Genomic DNA, 19551 nt, shown 5'->3' on the forward strand with positions numbered 1-19551 from the left:
AAGCTCCTGATCGGGAACTTCGCTGAAACTAGGGATGGCAGAATACGCACACCGGTCACGCGACGGGCCCAACAAGAAGGAAGGACAGGTCAGGAGACCTACCTGGAAACCCTCAATGCCAGCCAGATGAATGATGAAGGAAGCAGCAGCAGGGCAGGTGAGGGGTGGAGGGATGTAAATAAGCACTCCACTTCGCCTGCCTGCTGTGAGGACCCGAGGACCCCTCCTTCTATTGGCTTCATGGCGAGAGCCACCGGGCCAATAGAAGGGGTCGGATTTCGCGGGCAGTTTTGTAAAAATCGCTGCATTTTTACAAAACTGCCGATTTCGCGATTTGTTTGCAAATCGCGAAATCCTGGAGGGTGTGATTAAAAGAGAACAGCAGCTCACAGCTGGCCTGTGTTGTGTGCCGTTCTTGACCTGCGGCTGCCTCTAGCAGCCCGGTTTGCCGCTGCTTATGCCCCCTGCAGCCCTCCACACGGTCACCTAATGTCGTTGGCATTGCTCCCAGCAACAGTGTAAATAATGGTCATATGGTTGTTGGCAGCGAATTAAGAGTCGCTATGGGGCCGTTGCGATATATATATTTTTTAAATTTAAATAGGTAGCGAGAACGAGAGAAAAGTGTGCGGCCATTTTACACGTTTTACTGCACTTTTTTCTGTGTTTGCATCGCCATTTTGTTAATAACGAAGCCATGATATCGCATCACTTGTGGTCTAATAACGCAGGTCACTTACATTTATCGAAAGCCTCTAAATGTGCTTAGTTACGTGTCGATAAATCTATACCGTTGCCACCTAAAGACAACTGGGCCAGACCTCCTGTGCAGTCCCGGCTCTCCCGAACAACCCCCCACCCACTGTGTGATCTTGGGTAAGTGATTTTCTTTTCATTCTTTAGGTCTGAGTTCTCTTATTTGCCATAGCTGCCCACAATTAGATGAGGGCCAAGGACAGTGTCTAAGGGCAGTGGCTAAGAAGTTCTCAGAGACAAATAGATTTTTCTGTGGGCCACTTATAAATGTCAGTGATCTCAGACAAACGCGCCTCATTTCTGCTTCTTCATCTTTATGTACAGCTAGGGGTGCGTCATGGCAATGCACTTATAAGGAGGACACAATGGATCATTAATAAATCCATATTTGTCCGGCAAATGGGCGGAACGCCTTTCCCACACCCTGGTCCTGGAACATCGGGGTGTTTCTGAGTCCAGCCTGCTCCGCCAAGATTATATGAGGTCAAGAGGTTGTGTGCGCACCCTCTGCCTTCGGTGGTTGCTGAGGCCCGAGGTGATGGAGGACCAGGGACACTGGCTCTGGTTAGGATGGGTGGGGGGTGGGAGGGGAGTGTTGTCATTGCTTGTATTACGATAGCAGAGCAGGTGCTTTCCACCACCAGCCATGACTCAGACCATTCTCACAGCAGATCCCACCGCAGGCGGGGCTGGGCACAGTGAGCACCCCTTGAAAATGTTGTAATCGGCGCTGCACACGGGAAAGAAAACATTACTCTGGGGGCTTCGGGGGCGAATACGGAGAGCATCCCCGGAAAATGTTCTAATCGGCGCTCCACACGGGAAAGAAAACATTACTGCACATGGGAAAACATTACTCTTGGGGCCTATCGGGCGAATGGGAAAAAAAAGTCACCCGGGCATGTCTGTCTCCAGGTGCCGCCCTCCTCCAGTCTAAAAAGATCTGAGGGCAAATTTAAACAAGCTGAAAAAACAAGACTTCGTAAACATGTTTCTCACTAAACGCCCCCTATAGATAAGAAATTGCTTCACGACAGCCGTGAAGCAGACGACCCAAGAAACATCCTTTTCAATGGGAAGCCAGCGTTTAGCATAAACGCTGACGCGACCCAATGAAAATGATTGGCCGGGCTTCAAGTCCCCTTCTGAAATCTCCCGATCACAATAGCCCTCGCAGAGCGAGCAGTGCATGCACGCTGCAGTGCTAGGCGAGAACTACAAAGAGTTGTGACACAGCCATTTTTAGTCCTCCAAAGGACCAGCAAAAAGTGCTGAGTCTGCTCAAGAAAGGTAGCAAGATTTCCTGGTTTGTCCATCTAACTCCTCTTTGCCGCAAAGAAAAAGGTTCTGCAGGACTTCACTAAGAAGTTACTCTTGCCTTGTGGTGCTGTGGCTGGCTAAGCCTTTTAGCCTTGGCCCACTCAAAGATTTGGACTGCCATAAAAAGATGAAATCACAAAGTAAATGCTTGATCAGTGCACGCGACTATGTTTATTTGATTTCCTCTCAATCACTGTGAGCCTAAAATCTCGGCTTGGCCCTAGTCAACAAAAAATATAAACACTGAAATTGTTTGACACTTTTTGACTATACTATCTCCATTTCTCTTCATCCAATTTTACTATTCAGGTTTAATATATTTATTTAATGTCTCCCCATTTTACTAAATTAGTGTGGAAATGTTATTTGTTTCATAACTTTACTGTTGCTTTGATGCTGCTTATTTCTCTGGAGCAGTGTCCTCCCTTGCGCCATTGCTAAGCTCAGGATTTCTGATGGGCACTTCTAACTGCAGGTTCCTTGCCTTGTACATTTCTCCAGGCGCCAGACTGGATATGAAAAACTCAAAAGGAGTGCTTCTACACACTGGTAGATGACGCCATTTGACTCCGCGTGAACTCCACTCCGAAAGTGACGTCTTGAGCCTATAAGCGTTCCCGTCCGTTTCTTTCTTTCTGCGCCTTCAAACGGAAATACAGAGCTTCGCTCCTTCTTTCTTCACTCTTTGAATATTGTTTTCTTCACATTTTCCGGTGTTCAAAGGACATGTCATCCTCTAAAACAACAGGGTTTCAAGCTTGTCAGGACTTTGGTAACAAATGTCTGTGACAGATTCCCACAAGGTGTGCCTCAGGGTGCTGGGGTTTGACACATGACTCCAAGGCCTGCAGCAACTGCGCACAGATGAATCAAAAGCCCGCCAAAACCACACAGCTATTCATGGCGGAGCAGTGAAAGACTCCATACGGGTCTCATTTGAACTTGAGGTCAAGAACACGGACCCACTGCCACAGTCGTTCCTGAGACTGATCTTCCTCTCAACTGAAGTCTTCGAGTAAGTCCAAGAAAAAAACCTAAGAAATTGAAGTGGGGCTCATCCCCTTCTCGCTACTCTTGTTCTCCAGAGAAGAAGAATGGTGTCACTGTACCTCCAGGTCTTGCTCCCATTCCATCGAGGAGCCAATTCCATCATTTTTCTCAATGCAACTGGTGTACCAGGGTCCCATCATCTGCGATGCTGGAGTAGGTCAAAGCCTTTCGAGAGACTGTGATACTTGTATTTGACATGCATCTGACTCAGGCTTGCCTTTGAGCCCTAAAGATCCGCACAGACCCCCAGTCTGGTCCCTTGAACTCATTTTGGGTTCTGCACCAGTGCTGAAATTCCACGTCAGCCCCGTGAGCTTCAATGCCGGAGTAGTAACCGCAATCCATTCAAGCTGGTTTTTTCCTCGACCTCGTCTGAGGCCACGTCCAGTAGCTTATACTGAGTCCTTCAGACTCCGACACAATTCCTCTACCATGCTGCCACACACAGACATAACACTAACCTTTTGGCTCGGGCTTTGAACAGAGCCAGCCATATTAGGATGAAAATGCTGAGGGTGGATATTGTGAAGAGAATACCTCACCCTATGGTAGCTGCTACTAGGACTTACAGGATGCCAGTGGCCTGAACACCTCATCCGGTCCATCACCAGGCCAGCAACAGAATAAAGTACTTCCATCGCCACTGTGATTAGGAGGGCTGATATCCTTGATATCCACCTCCCCATTATGGAGGTAGGGACGAATGTGTTCACAGCGGCCTTGCAGCTTGGTCAGATACTGACCAAACTTTTTTTGCTCTTCAATGATGCCCTTACTGGCACTCTGTTAGGCACTTGGGCTGATACGTGAGCTGGTCGCCCATCAACCGGCAAGTTACTTGCCACTGTAGATCTGCACCTGGTGGACCAGATATCTCAACTCTGCATCCAATGCCTGAAAGTCTGGTGGGACAAGCGTCCACCAGTAGAGTGAACCCTAATGCTTATTCAATCACTTCCCTCCCTCGATAGGGAGTCAAAGCAGGTGGAGACATTTAGTAAGCCTGTATTCTCCTCAGCCAGCCTTGCCTTGAGGTCAGTTAATGCAAGCTATCCACTTGGTCGCTACACCCACACACTGTGGGACATGGTGTGTGAGATATTGTCCTGACAAATTACACGTTTGCTCAATCCAAACCATTCAAGATGGTCAGGATGTAGCCAAATTTGCCATCTGCTCGGGCCTGGCACCAGGATTGTCCAGGTCGGGTTACGAGAACCGGCATGGTGCTTTGATGCCACACATTGATGAGGTCCACAGGATTTTCTGCAGATATCCAAGTGTTCTTAATGGACTTTCCTTTCGGTGGCTGCCATCTGTTTGGTGAAATGGCAGACACTGTCTTGAGTGTTTTAAGGATAGCCGAGTCATGGCTCCTTCTTTGCACCTTTTAGCTCCATTCAGGCAATTCCTACCCACAGCATTTTTATCTTTTTGGGGGGGGAATGATAGGGGCTTGGCATATCAAATGGCAGGCTCCTCTGTCCCCATAACAGCCCGCCCAGCCCTTTTAAGGTCTGGGCCGTGAGACCAACAGTAAACGACTTGGCCATCAGGGACAGCTTTCATCCCATTCCTCCACTGCTCCAACCACAACCTCAAAACCACTTTAGTGCACCCTTGGCGAAACACATCCATCCTGTTGGAGGCAAGGTCAGACACTTTCAGGTGTGATAGCAACGCATTATATTCAAAAGATGGGTCCAGCAGATTGTCCAACAGGGCTGCATTCTGCCATTCCTTCTCAACCCTCTGCACCTACCGCCTACTTTAGACCACTTTTTGAAGAACCATGCGTCCATTTCATGCCAGACCAAGGGATAGTCAGAGAGGGTACTAGTCTTGGAAGCAGGGGCTGAGTGCTATTCCTGCTACTTCCTTGTGCTGAAGAAGGATGGAGGTCTCTGTACTATCCTAGATCTTCACCCTCTCAACTCGCTCTTGCACATGGAAAAATTCTAAATGCGTATCCTAGTCCATTTGTCTCTGTCCTGGATCACATAGACTGGGTGATGCTGGAATTACAGGACTCTTGTTTCAAATCCCCGTCCTGCAGGCCCACATACTCTATCTGCAGTTCAAAGTTGACCGTGACCCCTTTGAGATTGATGTGCCCCCTTTCAGCCTCACCAGTGCCCCTCGAGTGTTCGCAGAGGTGGCAGCAGTCACTGCCCATCTGCAGAGGTTAGGATACCAGTCTTCTCTTGTCTCAATGGCTGGCTGTTGAAGGTGGACTCACCACGGTTAGTAGCAGTCAGTCTCCCGACAGCAGCAAGCCTCTTGACATCAATGGGCTTCTCTAACAATCTGTCAAAATGAGACCTGACTCCTTCGCAGAGGCTCCCCTTCATATTAGCTATCCTCAAGTTGTAGTTATTTCAAGCCATTTCTCTGGACCAAAGAGTACAGGACATTTAGACTATAGCACTCTGCGCCAGATGGCACATGCAAACTGTGCAGTGGGTTCTGAAGTCTCAGTGGGCCCAGCACCAAGCGCACCTGTCAGATTCCGCCCAGGTATCAGGAGAGACAGTAAAAGATCTGCAGTGGTGGCTGCTAGTCCACACTTGAACCTGCGGTAGTCCCCTCTCTCTACCCTACCCGGAGTTGGCAGTGCTGATGGATGTACTACTAGTGGGTTGGGAAGGTCATCTAAGAAAGGTGGAGATCAGAGGACTCTGGTCTCGGGCAGAAATCCACCTTCTAATCAGTTTGATGGAAGTGCGAGCGATTGACTTGTTGCTGAAGGCCTTCCTACCCTCCATCAAGAGACAACTGGTACAGGTTTTCATAGGCAACACAACTGCCACGTGTTACTGCATCGAGCAGGACAAGGTGGGGTGCTGTGCAAGGAAGCGCTGCTCCTCTGAAGCTTGATTAATCATCCGGGGATTTCCCTGGTGGTATACTGGCGGGATTCTTCAACAGGGGCATCAACTCTGCCGGCAGTGTCAGCAGATCAAAAATGGCAGTTACACCCGGTGGTTGCACAGGAATCTTCCAACAGCAGTGAGAACCATGGTTCGATCTCTTTGCCACGGCCAGGAATGTGCATTATCAGCCTTTTGCACGCTGGAGTTCCCAAGAAGGCGCTCCCTCTCTGAAATGCATTTCCCCTAGAGCGAATGCTGGGACTTTTCCATGCCTTCCCGCCTCTACCTCTCCTACCTCGTGTGCTGAAGGTTGTCAGGAATTACCACACCCAACTCATCCTGGTTGCCCGGATTTGGGCTGGGAGAATGTGTCTCCCTGAATTCTGGGATTAAGTATTCGTCCTCCAATCAGGCTGCAACTTCAAGAAGACCCACAGTCACCGCAGCAGGGGAGGGCCTTGCACCCAAGTCAACACAACTTGCACCACCATGTGTGGAGATTGAGCGGCGACAGTTGACCCCTTTGATATTTCTCCTGTGGGTGTTGATGTAATTTTGGCAGCGAGGCACCCCTTAACTAAATCTGTGTATACAGGGCACTGGGAGTGCTTAGCAGTTGGACTTGTGGCAGGCAAACTGTTAATGTGTTTGCTTTGTTTTTGGCCAAGCCAGGTCTTGTTCTGGGCCCAGTTAAGAGTTTCCTGTCAGCCCTTACGTACTTTTTACATTTGACAGACAATGTTCAAATCGCTGGTTTTGATAGGTTTCCTATAAGGTTTGCAGCACGTTTGTTTCTGCCTAAGCCCTTTCTGATGCCACAGTGGGACTTCGATCTGGTTCTCCCGTTTTTTGTGCGTACCAATGCACAGTTGCCCATTGCGTCTTCTCACCTTAAAAATCACCTCCCTGATTGTAATAAAATCCGCTTGGCGGGTGAGTGAACTTCAGGCCCTTTTAGTCCAGTCTCGCTATACCACCTTTTTTCTGGTCAAACTGGTGTACGGGTCTCAAGCTGCATTTCTCCCAAAGCTGGTAATGCCACTTCATATTGAACAAGCAATTAGCCTTCCAACCTTCTTTTCTCCACCTCATCCTTTGAAAGAGAAAGAGAGACTCTGCTGTTTTGAACCCCAAGAAATCACTTTGTTTTTTATTTTGATCTCACCAAGGAACATTGGGTGGATGATCATCTCTCTGCTAAGTTCCCTGGGACGGAGAAGGGCAAGGCATTGTAGAAATTGACCATCTCTCATTGGATAGTCCTGTGCATTAACATCTGTTACTAATTAGCGAAAGAGCAGCCTGCAGAAGGTCTATGGAGTGACTCTACCGGGGTCAACACTACTTTTGAGTTTTCCGTACCCAGTCTGGCACCTGGGATGATTCACAAGGTGAGGAATGTGTGGTTAGTTGGAATATCTACCAGACAGAGCGTTACCGAATGCAGGTAACTTGTTCTTAGGAATATGACTTATCTGAAGAACTCTGATACAACCTGCTCTGCATGAACGCAACATAAAAGAGAACGCACTAGAAAAGTGTAATGCACAAGCATAGGCTTCACATATGAAACAGCCACTTATTCTCTTTTGTTTGCCGCCTTGGCTATGTATTATGAGAGTGATATGGGCGAATGGGATCCAAGACCGCGGGGAGCCTTTGGCGGGTATTTCAGCAGCTTCAGACCTAACTTGCAGAGTGCTGGAAAAACAACATCAGCAGTTGACAAGAGCAGCCCAATCATCCTGAACCTGAACTGATTTCTGGAACTGAGAGCTGCCACACAAACCTCACAATGGGAAAGACAGAACAGAGACAGACTAAACTGTTCTCTGATCCCAAATGCCAGGTAGGCGCCACAGACAAAGATGGCATCCCCCAAATATGAGCAACTTGGCAGTGAGACGTCAGACCTTAATGACGGAGATGTTCCCAGGATTGTGCGAAACGAATGTTGGCTTCCTCAGTGAGAGTCGACCAACTATCAGAGCGATAGCCAGGTTAGATCTCATAGGAGGGAGAACCTCAAATGTTGAAGATGGCTTTGAAACCCAAAATGAGAAACTCATGGCCATGGTGCTGGAAAATGGGAGAACTAAAAATGAGGACCTGGAAGCTAGATTACAAAGGCCTTGTTGGCATCCCTAAATTGACATCAAAAGACAGAATGGAGACATTCTTTGAAACAACGCTTAATGAATATTTGACAAAGACAGCTTCTCTCAAGTCATCAAAAGGTTCCATAGGTTGCTGGCGCTGAGGCCTGTCCCTGGGGTCCAGCTGCGACTCATTATAACGCAACTACCCAGATAAAGAGCCACTATATTGCATCTTGCCTGAGAAATAGTAGTCTGAACTATCTCACTCTACTTGGATTTCATCATCGCGGTTCAGGGGGGTTGCTGCTCGTTTACACCATTCAGGCCCTAGGGGGACACATGGCCAGCTGAATAGCTTAAGTGTGCCAGATAAACATCTGAGCTTCCTGATATGGAATATTGGGAAGTTAAATGATGCATGTAAAACTAGAAGGATTACTGCATACTTTCAAGGACACAAATTAGAGATAGCCTTCCTCCTAGAAACCCATTTGCCACCCAAAAATGACAGACCTAATTTGGGTGGTGCCCGCTTCCTGCTTCACATCATATACTCACGAGGTGTAGCAATATGGTTCCAGACCCACAGGAGAGATGTACTGGTTAGTGGAGTTTTTCATGGACAACATGTTACCTTCCTAAGAGTTTGTGGCTTGAAAGTAGACCGTCTGCAGTTTTTTGAATGCTTGCATGCTGCACTGATTGTGATGCATTCGCTCTAGCTGGGATGGGAGTGGACTTCAACCCCACATTTGACACTGCCTGGGACAGAGCGGACTCTGCCCGATGGAGCAAACTGCATCAGCTAGAGCCATGCAACATGAAATGCAAGTGGATGGTCTGGTGGATGTGGCGGTTAAGTCACCAAGCCAATAATGAATTTACCTTCTGTTCGTCTGTACCCAGGGTTTATTACTGGCTTACAATGAGAGATGCCCATCATATCATTGTGTATTGCATGAACCTTTCTCGTTTCTTCTCAGACCATGCACCAGTATTTGTGGAATTCAATATCCCTGTAATGACTCCAAAGGCGGATATGGGGCGTCTCACCTCTGTGACCCTGTTAGATGCAGTATTCAAATCAGAAATATGCACACAAAAATGACACTATTCTACAAGCTTAACAGGGGTTCGGTGGAGGGAGCAAGCACACTCTGGGAGGCGTTTAAAGCCTAGTTAAGGGCCTCATGCCTATCTAAAATATAGGGTGTCCTTTAATCAATTCACAACTCGTCAGTGCACTGGAGAGCGACCTTTGGGAACTAAAAACATGCAATGCCGCTTCATCCAGTGCAAAAGTTCTTAGAACTATTTAAGCTAAGATAAGGGAATCTCACACAGAAGTTTAAATGTAAAGTCCAATTTCTGAGGAAAAATGGCACAGCGAGCAAGTATGGCGAAGGGAAGCAGCTGGGTGAACTCTGGCACAACTATTGAAACTGCCCTGGGCAGCACAAGACGTGGTAGGCATCGGATGCCAGATTTAGCTATTGTGGTGACAGATACTGTTGGTATTTTAACTTGATTAAAATAGTCTTGTGAGGGGCTGCACACATCCCAGGTAGCCTATGAGTAAGCCAAGGTGATGAATTACTTACATCAAGTGACTAGGGCATGGCTGGAAAATGATAGAGAAATCGAAAGCAGTCCATTAACAGTAGAAGACATTATACAATCAGTAAGGACATGCCTAATGGGAGGGCCTATGGGGCGTTTGGTAAAACACTCACGTTCTATAGTGAATGTATAGACCTGTTAGCTCCTTACATATGGGCCCTATATGCCAAGGCACATGACAGGGGTAGTCTGCCATCTTACCTGCAAGAAGCAATCTGTCTCAATACTGAAACCAGGTAAGTAGAAGACCAGGTGCACGTCGTATAGACCCATTTCGCCACTAAGTATTGATACCAAGATTTTAGGTGATAGCAAACAGGTTGCTAAAATATATGGCAGGATTGGTGGTGCATGAACAAGCAGGGTTTGTACCCAGTATTCCATGATTTACAATCTGTTCACTTTTTTGTCACTGTTGATTAGATCACTTGGAGACAGGCGTCAGTGGTGTTTCCGGATCCCGAAAAAGACTTTGACTTTGTGTAGTGGGTGTTCCCAGGGAGAGGGCTGGAGGAGATGTGACTGGTATGTATATTATTAGAAAGGATCAGCCTCTTGTATACTGACCCAACAGCTAAAGATACAATTAATAGTGCTTTGTCCTGAGAAATTTGTATCTCTATAGGTACGAGACAGGGGTGCCCGCTGTCCCCCCTCCTGTATACACAGATGATGGAGCCTTTGGCGTGCATGACTGGAGAACACCACTCACAGAGCCGGATAAGGTTTCCAGGAGACACAATAAGTATTTCATGATATGCAGATGACGTAGTTCCATATGTAAGAAATCCAGAAGTGAATCTTTCTCCGTTACACAAATAAATGCGATTTGGGTATGGTCTCAGGCCTACAAACGAATTGTGATAAATCTATGATCTTTCTCATAACGAGCCATGTGACTTAGAGCCGTAATTTCCCATTGCAGTGGAGCGATGACTGTCTGAGATACCTATGAATAAAGTTCACGGCGATGCAGAAGTTGTCTTTATAGGCAGCTGTGGACCAGCACTTGACTGATGGACCAAATTAACCATTGGACGAAACATCCCCTGCCAGGTCAGATTGCCATCATGAAGATAGTGGTCCTGCGCAGTTGCTGTACCTCTTTGTAAATATACCCATCACTCCTTCCAGAACCTTCTTTAATCAGGTTAAGACACTGATGATTAAGCTAACGTGGGTAGACAAATTACCCAGGATCAAGTGGAAAACACTGATCCCGCCCTATGAGGCAATCCAAATTATTTCTTTACTGCCCAGACCACCCTGGTTTGATGCCCCGCATCTGATGGTTGAGAAAGAAAGCTGCCCCATCACCCCTGAATACCGGGCAGCGCCCACCCCTTGGTAGAGTGGCTGGTAAAATGTGCACTGTAAATTGCCCCAGTTATCCATGGAGGCGGTTGGCGCTAAAAAAGAGGGGCATGCGGACCTCATATTCTGCTGAATAATCTCTGGATACTCCACCCTGGAACAAAAAGCGACCCTACATCTCCTGAAGATTGGATGAACCAAAAATAAGTGACTTCTATTGTGGTGGAATGTCCAAGACAGTAGAGCAGCTGAAAGCAGAGGCACTTAACTTTAGGCCCTTGGACATATTTCAGAGTCTGTCAAACACTACAGAGGTAATTAGGGGTCAAAATGAAGCTCAAAAGCTGCTAATAACATTCCATAATGAAGCAGGCAATACGCTGAGATAACAGAGCGAGAAGGACATGGGAACCAGCCTGGGGTTAGATATCACAGACGAATCGTGGACATATTGCTGTTCGAAAACTAAAGTGATATCCCTTGACAGCAAACACGACTAACACACTGAATGTTCACAATGTTTTTAATATACACTGGTCGGGTGCAGGACTTTGGGATTCAAATGGATGCTATGTGCACTCGGTGCTCACACCAAAGGGCGGATATCTTCCATTTGGCCTCGGACTGTCCAACAATGAGCACCTTCAAGGACCAAGTCTTTACAGAGATCTGCGGCATCACCCGAATTGGTCTTTTCGCTTCTCCACTGATAGCCTTATTTGGTGATGTTTACAGCCTCTAGACCTATGCGATTAGGCGGCTATGGCTTTTCTGCATAATTAGGCATTCGACACATAATCAATCATCTGCTGCCTAATTTTTGTCCCTAGCTCAAATGGATCATAAGCATATCGCCATACGATCATGCGCAGTGGAAGGTCCTTCGCAAAGGTTAACTAGTCATCTTTTCGGTTTTTTTTTTATTTGGTTGTTAAACCAGTTCTAATGAGGTTTTGACGCATAATTTGGTACTGTCCTGCCACATAATTCCAGTGGCCCTAGTTATGGGCATGAGATTTCAATAGCTAAAAGAAGAGTAGCAATATTTTGGGGTAAAGGTCCGGGTCCAACGACGGACACCTGGGTGAAGGACGCATTATTCGTTACTCCTACCACATCAATCCAGACCAAGTGACATTTGGAAACCTGTGAGCCAATATGCTACCGCTAAAAAGCAGGAAAATCCTGTCTATGAATAACAACAAAGACCCGCACAGTACTGAAGATTATTGGTACTTCCCAGAGGTGGGATGCTTACAGGGAATACTACTTTGGTATTGTGGGATGGCTAACTACTAAATACAGACTTCTCCGGCTGGATGCCAGAGGGAAGACTGCAGTTTGGGGCTACATGTCATTGGCGAAGTAAATACAGTGGGTGTCAGAATTGTAAACCTGTGTGGAATTCCTGTGTTTCTAGGGTCTGGAGGAAACAGATGGTCCCTTTATACCTCAGGGAGTACAATTCCCCTTTCCTGGTCCATTCTTTCTGAAGAGGAGTTACCCCAAACAGGTTAACTGGCAATAAGTGAGGAAGACTCTCGCTCTTATATGCCTTTGTTTTGGGTTCCCCTGACAGGGAGCCTTCAGTTGACCCACCCACCCTTCCTGCTGACATGATGAGACCAAGACTGTGGCTGCTCCAGTCTGGGAGGAGTACACAAAACGATCAGGAAAGACCTTGGAGCTCCAGAGGTGTGGTCGTTGACTGCCACCCCGCTTTTGCCAGGTTTGGGACCAGATACCTGGGAAAGTCTGTATAATGCAGTGATAGCTAAGTGCAGCCATGTGCAGGGAAGGAGCCAATTGACTCTGGAGAGGGGTGCTAGAGATGCCCCTGCATGAAATGGAAGGTTGCCTAGAAGAGGTGACCGTGAGGATCTATATACGAAACACAAATACCACCTTTATGTGGTCCAGGAAAGCATCAGCAAGTTCTCTCAGTTGTATCCGGAGCGCACTTCCTCACTCCTTAAGAAGTTGAAGTACCTGTGATGATGAGGAACTCTGAGCAACAGTACAGCAGTCGGCATTCACATCCAGACATTGACCAAGCGCCTAGACTACTTGGCACCTAGACATTTTACGACAGCAGTTGGCCGTGCGTCAAGACGGGTCGTGTCAATGCTTCAGGAATAGCCTGGCGCTCCAGCTGAATCCCTCTGGAGCAACGCCGAGTCCCAGTGACCTCCTCTTAACCACAGTGGAGAGAATGTAATGCGCTGGGCTCATTCAGGAGGAGAAGGGGAAGGGGGTGTCATCCAGGCTGTCGTTCCACCCAGTGTACTTTGCTTCATCATGGACTGACCATCCTAGTGCCAGGCGGTAAGCAGCAAGAACACACCTGAGTAAGGGAGGACTATAAAGAGATCCCAGACCCCCCCCCCCATCCCCCTCTCAGCCTGGAGTCTGTAACTACTGACTCTTCTCTACTGTTCTAGTAGGACTTGTTAGTTGATCACAAGGAATGATGATTGAAACTTTTGTTGCAATTTGCTTCTGACAAATATCTGAAAGACAAGCAACATTGTCTTAAATCACAATTCTCTTAACTGCCTAGAAATGTCTTTATATTTCTTTAACCTGTATGAGATTTTTGACAGCACTCATACAATTTTTTTTTATTCTCATGTGCTGATTTACTGTGTCCAATGCATTACTTTCTCATTTCTTATTTTGGGTCCATTGTCCTGGTTGATCTATAGATTCAGTGAGTTGAAAAACTTGCCGCGCATTGGTAATTCAAAAGGTAAGTTCTGATTAATGCATTTGCGCCTGCAGAATACCTGAAGTCTAGTAATGTTTGCTCTTTCTTGTTACCGGTCCAAACATGGCAAACGTGAGGATGAAAATAAGCCTTGTAAACGTGGAAGAAGATAACTGCCGTTGCAAGAGGTCACCTTCATTCTGGTTACAGAAGAAGTCCTGGTTCCACAGTTAGGCAATACTTCAGGTATTGCCAGTCAAAACTCTCGAAGACTAACCCTGAGAAGAACCCCGGGCGCGGCTTCAGTACCCAGCTGCACCCAGTCCGGGCTTGGATCAGATCTGAAGGAAATTCAAGATCACCCCATATACACAAGAACGCCAAGCAGGGCTCATCGCGGTATCGCCACTCCTGTGCCAGAGAGAAGTTGCGCAGACAACATACCAAAGGTTCAACTTCTCAGGTGTTTCCAACTCCAAGCCCATCTTGAAGTTTGTCCCGGTGAGCCCGAGTATCCCAGCCTGTTGTCAATTTTGTATTGTTTATTTTTTATAAAACTGTTGTAGACAAAGAAGTAATGGGTCTTAGACTAGTCTCCTTCTTAAGGATTTGGACTAGCATTACACCCTTTTTGGTGTTAATAATCGAAAGAATCAATTTGCGGGTACGTATCCACACATTGTTTCGCCAGTCAAAGCGAAGTTTTGCCTGGTCAGGAAAGATATTGTGCTCATGTGGGAGGAATAGGCCATATGGGGAAAATGTGTTTTTCTAAATGCTCCATCGTTGCTCCTTACAAACCTTTTTTGATTCCGTTATGATTTATCATAGGAAATGTTTCCCATTCATCAATGTGACTCATTGTTTGTAAGATGCCAAGTATCAACGGAGCTTCCAATAATTCTGGCATGATGCCATTATAAGATAGACCACGGTCAGTTGTCATCTTGTTCTTTTAAATGGCACTTTACGGGCTGTACTAAAAGTAAGGGCATATATATTGAAGATATTTTCTCAAATATTTTAATATATCTTAGAAGGGTATCAATCAAACTCCTTTACCTACATTGGTGCCGAGTAGATCAAACAATCTGTTCTTAAAAGAACTCCCATAACTGAGCTGCTGCAGTGAAGAGGAAACAGTCTTTCCAACGCTGGACCTTTACAATCTAGTCTTTACATCGCAGGTAAATGTATACATTTTTTTTTTAATAACTATTTATTGTTATTTTATACAATTAATAAAGGGTTAAGTTGCGGTAGAAGTTATGGGAGGTAAGGGTGAATTTAGGAGTGGATAGTGTGAATGTAAGATAGTTTTAGGGTTTGAGGTTGGCTAGAGGTAAAGGGAGGTAAGAGTATTTTTAGGGTTAAGGGGTCAGTAGAGGTAAATGGAGTTGAGGGTAATTTTAGGGTTTAGGGGTGGATAGAGAAAAAGGGAGGTAAGGGTATTTGTAGGTTCAGGGGGTGGGTGGAGTTAAAGGCAGACAAGAGTAGAAAAACTGGGCCTGCTGGAAGGATTACCTCCCCCCAAAATAAAAATATATATTATGGGGTAAAGGGGGTTTATATATATAAAATATATGCCTATGTGTGCATGTATACAAATACACACACGCACAGATATCTGTATATAGGTAGATAGGTAATACCACGGAAATGTGTGGTAAAGGCCCACAATGTTGTGCAATGCGCAGTAAAGATCAACATGTTTTATTACATGCGTAGTAAAGGACTGCATGCTCAAGGCATGTGTGATAACATCATACAACTGCTCTGCTGTGATAGCCAATCTAGAGGTGGAGAGAGAGAAATTAATCCAGGTAGGGGACACAGATTGTACGCCACCCCCACCTCCAAACTGCATTAAAAAATATACTATTGTGTGTCGTTCTCCAGCCTCTACAGCGTTGACTTGTGGCATTCCTCACTTCCATCATAGCCCAACTTTTGTCCTGAGCCACAAAGTACACTCTGTTGGAGTTCAGGAATCTCCATATCCCAGCATTGGGACAAAAACCAAATCTGCTTCAAACCCCTCTCCCTGATGATAGTCTCACTTTATGCACATGTTTCTCCAAACTCCTGACCTCGAAACTCAAGTGCTGATGGCTCCTTCTTCCTGTGGCTTATCCAACTTGTGAATATCCCAGGTGTCAGACTGTTTCCAGCACGTTCCAAAGCAGTAGCTTCCCAGTACTGCCAGGTGGTGCTGTGCTTAGCTAGACTCCAGTAAAGTAATGGAGGCATTCATCATAATATGAAACTTCCCATCTGAAAGAAACACGTTGGTGATAGATCCCTTACCTTAGAATTACCCCCAGGCGGCGTCTAAGTAGCTGCCGCAATGTCATCTCGGCGACCACGACACCAACCACGGACGCGAAGCCGCACGACGCCGTCTTCCAACGCGCAGGGGTATTGCTGACGTAAACTTTACAGATCCAGTCTGACGCCTGGGGGTAATTCTAAGGTAAGGAGTCTATCACTAACTAATGTTTCTTACAGATATATCATTATCGAAGGTAAGTAACTTGTTCTTCAATGCTTTTAAATTGGGAAGCGTGGGTTCCTAACCTGCTTGGCACAGTTCAGTGCTTGTATTCTATCTCTAAAGGAGTCGTCCCTACTTGTGCTATTTTCATTATTCCCATGAAAAATATACTTAGAAGACGGGCTTCCGCAGTCACCATGGAAAGCTCCTTTTAAGCTTGAAGCCTACCAGAAAGCACATCTGTCTCGTCACGACAAACATCTTGGGGACATTCTGAAAGCTTCCTTGAGAATAAATTCCTCCCATTACTCACCATTGGCTTTGTAACTCACATTTTCTTGCTTTATTTGTTTTAGGCTGCCCAGCATGTCTTTATCTCTCCCGTGCAACATAGCCTTTTTACCACCTCTCTGACTTTTTCCTTGTATTCTTCCATGAGTGCTCACTTTCGGAGTACTTTTTTTTTTTTCTTTTTCCTGAGTCACTCCAGGAGAGTATGTGCATTTTCAGTTTTCTCCCTTGGATGCTTGTTCAGGAAACAGTAAATGTGCTGTATTTCTTTGAAAAGGTTTCCTGCCTTCTATCTTTAAGCTTGACTGAGTCAACTTCTCTCTGCATGTACATCGGTTTTGCATGCCTGTGAGAAACAATGTTCTGTCTACGAGCTTGTTTGTTTTGGTCGGGGCTCTTTGCTAATAGCATACCTCTCCCTCAGTGCTGTGCCCATGCCATAGGTACAAGAAGTAGTGGGGGTGCTGAAACACCCCCAAAATAACCATGCTGGAAAACAGATGTGAATGAACAATAAACAGGCCTTTAAATTTTGTTTTGATCTTGTCATGTATGCTGCGCGTTCAAAGTCAGGCTCTGTCTTCCAGCGAGCTTGGTACTTACTTTCTGTTCTCTGACTGCACAGTTAGAGGATTTATGTGGCAATCATGCTAGGTATGGGAAGGTAAAAAGGCTGTAGGATGGTTTTTTCTAGCACAAAACAAAATGTAAATGCCTGTAAAAGAATAGTACAAGTATTTCAGAATATTTCAGAATTGGGAATGCACAAATGAAGCGCATTTGTTTGTAATTCTGCTGTGTGGTGCAAACAAATGTTCTAATAGGATCAAAACAAATCAATATACTAGGTGATGTCTATTTCCACGCAAGATCGATTGTGGGCTGTACAGTTTTATCAGTACACCTGTATGTCTGGTCGATTATAATGGAAATTTCAATTTAAAAGTGTTTGCTGAAATGGCAGAGAGCTTACACACCTTGCATACTCCACTTTACGCAACCTTATTCTGTGCCACTCCACTCTGACATCTATTCCACTGTCATTCTACGCCCCTCAACCCTGACACTGCACTCCACTGTATGCCACTTCACATAATACCCTATTCTACACCACTCAGCTCTATAACACTCTCCTCCACTGTGCGCCACTCCACTCTGACACTACTCCATGCAACTCCAATCGACTCTGCACCGCTCCACTCCACTGCAAAACTCCCTACAACACTACTCCACTCTACGGCATTCTACAAAACTCCATTCTACTCCACTCTATGCCTCTCCACACCACTTTACTCCTCTCTATGCCACTCCACACCACTTTACTCCTCTCTATGCCACTCCACTCCCCTCTAAAACTCCATGACACACTACTCCACAATGTTATTCTCCAATCCATAGCACTCTATGCCCCTCCACTCTGTGAAGCTCTACTCCACTCTATTCCACTTCACCCTACGCCATATCACTCCACAACACGCCATTTTACAACACTCTACTCCTCTGTACAGCACTGCACTCCACTGTGCCACTCCAGTCTACGGCACTCCACAACACTGTACTCCATGCCACTCCCATCTACAACTGTCTACATCACTGTATGCCACTCCCCGACACTCTCCTCCATGACATTCTACTGTACCCCACTGCATTGTACTCTAGGACACTAACCCACTCACTCTAGAGCACTACTCCTCTCTACTACACACCACGCCACTATACACCTCTCCACTCTGACACTCTACACCGCGTTATGCCATTTCACTCTACACCATTCTACTCCACTGTGCGCTACCGTACTACAACACTCCACAACACTACACCACTTTAAAAAAGTGTACTCCACTCTACATAATTCAATTCCAGTCTTCGTCACTCTACACTCCTCCACGACACTCTACACCACTCTACCCCACATCAATCTGCATTATTCCTCTCTACTCCACTTTACACCACCCTACTACTTCACTGTACAACTCTCCACTCCACTTTATGCCTCTCCATCACACCCCACCCTACGACTCTCTACTCCACGACTGTCTACTCAACTGTACGACACTCCAGCCTACAACACTCTACTATACAACACTCTACTATACAACACTCTACTATACAACACTCTATTCTGCTCTACGCTACTTCACTTACAACACTACTCCGAGACACTGTACTCCATTCTATACAACTGCCCTCTTCAACTGTCTACTCCACGACACTGTACTCCACGCTACTCCACTTTACAACACTCCACAACACTCTACTTTACACTGCTTTATGCCCCTCCAACCTATTACACTTAACACCATTCCAGTCTACGACATTACTCCACTCTATGCCACTCCACAACACCACTCTGCATTACTCCACTCTAAGTAACTCTACTTCAATGAGCACCACTCCACTCTACACCACTTCTGCGACACTGTACACAATTCCAATCTATGGCACTCCAATGTATGGCACTCTACTCCATGCCACTCCACGCTACAGCATTCTTCTCCACTCTATGGCGCACTTCTCCACTCTACGACACTCCATTCTACTACACTCTACACTACTCCACAAAATTCTACTCCATGTCAATCGACATCATTCATCTCTACTCCACTTTGTCACTCTACGCCACTTCACTGTACAACACTCCACTTTACTACACTTTATGCCACTCCACGACATTCTGTTCTACTCCACTAAACGTTATGCCACTCCACGACATTCTGTTCTACTCCACTCTACAGCACTGTACTCTATTCCAGCCTACAGCACTCTATTACACTTTATGCCATTCCACTCTACGATATGCTATGCCAATCTATTCACTACCGCTCCACTTTATGCTACTCCACGACACACAATTTCACTTCACGCCACTCTCGTCTGCGCCACAAATTTTTAGCCATGCTGAACAGCAGCCAAAGTGTACAACATTGCGAAAAAAACATTTTGGCAAAGCCAATAGCTCTCGCGTAGACTAGACCTATTGGCAACGCTTGTTTTCTTCTTGCTTCTGAAACTGGACCGCTGGCCAAA

Source organism: Triturus cristatus, chromosome 8 (genome assembly GCF_964204655.1).
Source record: "Triturus cristatus chromosome 8, aTriCri1.1, whole genome shotgun sequence".
Classification (NCBI taxonomy): Eukaryota; Metazoa; Chordata; class Amphibia; order Caudata; family Salamandridae; genus Triturus; species Triturus cristatus.